Source organism: Podarcis muralis, chromosome 11, assembly GCF_964188315.1.
Source record: "Podarcis muralis chromosome 11, rPodMur119.hap1.1, whole genome shotgun sequence".
In the NCBI taxonomy this organism is placed as follows: Eukaryota; Metazoa; Chordata; class Lepidosauria; order Squamata; family Lacertidae; genus Podarcis; species Podarcis muralis.
The window spans coordinates 53,656,348-53,659,750 of NC_135665.1; positions in this window are offsets into that span (position 1 = coordinate 53,656,348).

Here is a 3,403-nt window from a genome sequence, read left to right on the forward strand (position 1 = left end):
GCATCTGCCGTCTCTAGAGTAGTGTGCATTTGTGTAAGAGGGAGGGAGGGAAAGAGAAGAGGGTGCACGGCCCAGATGAAGGCGGCAAAAGCCTATTTGTCATTCAGGGCTTTGTAAATATATAAAGGTAAAGGGACCCCTGACCATTAGGTCCAGTCGTGGCCAACTCTGGGGTTGCGGCACTCATCTCACTTTACTGGCCGAGGGAGCTGGCGTACAGCTTCCGGGTCCTGTGGTCAGCATGAATAAGCCGCTTCTGGCAAACCAGAGCAGAACATGGAAATGCCGTTTACCTTCCCGCTGGAGTGGTACCTATTTATCTACTTGCACTTTGACGTGCTTTCGAACTGCTATGTTGGCAGGAGCAGGGACCGAGCAACGGGAGCTCACCCCGTCACGGGGATTCGAACCGCCAACCTTCTGATCGGCAAGTCCTAGGCTCTGTGGTTTAACCCACAGCCCCACCTGCGTCCCTCTTTGGTGGCAGACTGCTGATTAGGGGCACATGACTAACTTGCGGCATCATGGATAAAACATTTCCACCGGCTGCCCATTTACGACCGAGTGAGGTTCAAGGTCCTTACAAGGAAATGTTTTATCCATGGTGCCGCAAGTCAGTCATGTGCCCCCAATCAGCAGTCTGCCACCAGTGTTCTACACCAGCTGGGGCTTCTGAACCAGGCCCAAGCGCAGCCCCGCATGGAGTACATTGCAGTAATCTAGCCTCAAGGTTACCAACATGTAGACTACAGTGGCCAGGCTATCCTTGTCCAGCAACAGCCATAGCTGGCAAACCAAACCAAACTGGTAAGAGGGGTAAAGGACCCCTGGATGGTTAAGTCCAGTCAAAGTTGACCACGGGGTTGCGGCGCTCATCTCGCTTTCAGTTCGAGGGAACCAGCGTTTGTCCACAGACAGTTTTCTGGGTCATGTGGCCAGCATGACTAAACCGCTTCTGGCGCAATGGAGCACTGTGACACAAGCCAGAATGCACGGAAATGCCATTTACTTTCCCACTGCAGCGATACTTATTTATCTACTCGCACTGGGGTGCTTTCGAACTGCTAGGTTGGCAGGAGCTGGGACAGAGCAATGGGAGCTCACCCTGTCACACGGATTCAAACCACCGACTTTCCAGGGCCAAGAGGCTCAGTGGTTTAGACCACAGCACCACCCATGTCCCACAGAGGACCGTTGTGACAAAGATGCGTCTGTGAGTACCTCAAAGCTATGCACTTGCTCCTTCAGAGGGGTAGGCCCATCCATAACAGGTAACTTGTCTATCTCCCAGTCATGGGAACCACCCATCCTAAAATCCTCTGTCTTTTCAAGGTTCAAGGACAGTTTGCTGGCCTTCATCCATCCCACCACTGTAGGCAAACACTAATCTAGAGCTTTCACAGCTTCTCCTGATACATAATGTTAAAAAGGTAAAGGTACCCCTGCCCGTACAGGCCAGTCTTGACAGACTCTAGGGTTGTGCGCCCATCTCACTCAAGAGGCCGGGGCCAGCGCTGTCCGGAGAAACTTCCGGGTCACGTGGCCAGCGTGACATCGCTGCTCTGGCGAGCCAGAGCCGCACACGGAAACGCCGTTTACCTTCCCGCTAGAAAGCGGTCCCTATTTATCTACTTGCACCTGGGGGTGCTTTCGAACTGCTAGGTTGGCAGGCGCTGGGACCGAACGACGGGAGCGCACCCCGCCGCGGGGATTCAAACTGCCGACCTTTCGATCGGCAAGCCCTAGGCTTTTACCCACAGCGCCACCCGCGTCCCTATGATACATAATGTTATGGGCAGGTATTTCTGTGTGTTATCAGTGTACTGATGACACCTGGCCGATTAGTAAGTAGCACCTCCTCCCATCCCCATCTTGACTAGTTGACATGAGAACTAAAAGAATTAACCCTTAAATTCAACAGCAGATTATCTCTGCTGTTGCACTTCCAAAAAAATGCCCCAGCTGGAATTGTCTATAGGTCTTTCTTGTGGCTAGTGAGAGGCACAGGGAGAAATGAGCCAGTACCTTATCTGCAGAAATCCCAGACTGAGCTTCCTGACATACTCAGATTTGCAACCACCTTTGCCAAAATGAGTAGACTACTGGGAAGCTTCACCTCTTATGATAGTGCATGCCTAGGAAACACTACTTTCTCTGGCACAACAGGACCAAATCTTAATCCCCCCCTAGCTGTACCGGCATAGAATGTTACCATCCTTACTAAACTACCATAATATTTTAAAATTTCTCCATGGTATTCGGAAAAAAGGAAACAAAAAAATAATAAGTATCAGAAAAACAGAGGTGCAGCATAAAAACCAGTAAAAGGGTATTATCAAAACATATCAAACCAAGGATTCAGGGAAAACCTGGGCAAAAAGCTATGCCTTTACAAAACATCTGAAGGGGCTGGCTGAAGGTTTCTAGAAATCCTTGCAACATTTCTGCACTGCAAGCAATTTGGCTGGGAAACTCAGGCATTGAAAACATTCTCTTTGCTTTTTCGGTGGATATTAAAACCCGTTTCCCCTCCTGCCAAAGTAAATGAGCATTTTCTTCTCCATTCCATAGGAAGCAAGCTTGGTTCTTAAGCCCTTTGGCAGACAGAAGGAAAACAGCATTTGACACAAAACTGGTCACATCAGAGGGTGTGTGTGTGTGTGTGTGTGTGTGTGTGTGTGTGTGTGTGTGTTTAAGGCTCACAAGGTGTTTTTTTTTGCTGATGGGTTGTTTTTGTGTTTTGCCTTGTTAATCACCGAGAGCTGCCATCGCGGCAGAAATGCTAAGCACCTTTTCTGGATCATTAGAGGGAAATGATTTATCAGCTCTAGCTGGCCAAACTAAGAAACATTGCCATTCTCTAGGAAATCTCCATCATTCTGGGCTAAATTAAACCTGTCCACTCTTCACCTAGCACATGTTGTGCTTGAGTTGTACCATTTTGCACTTAGTTTGCAAGGTCTGTGGGGGTCAGGGACTCTGCGTTCTCTCTTATGGCCTACATCAGCACACAACACTTTCTTTAGTCTCTGCTAACTCCAATTTGGCTTTGCACCTGCCCTGCTATGATACCAGAGACCTGCAATATATAGGTGTGCTTACCATTTATTTGCCTGGCACTTTGAGGGGAAGGCATCACTTCCAAATGGAATGTCGTCACACTGTCACTGCTCTGCCTGCACCTGACAACCCCCCCCCACATGCCCCCAATTCACCTTGCTGCTCCTTGCAGTGCTCATTGTAAGGATGTGGGGAGCTAAAGGTGGCACAAGTTGGTTGTGCTCAGTGCTTGATTTATGGGGAAGGAAGGAGGGACTGTGGTGGTCCCATGATTTGGACCCCCATCTCAATTCAAGGGCTCCTGTGATGTTTGTTTCTTTTACATTTATATCCCACCTTTTCT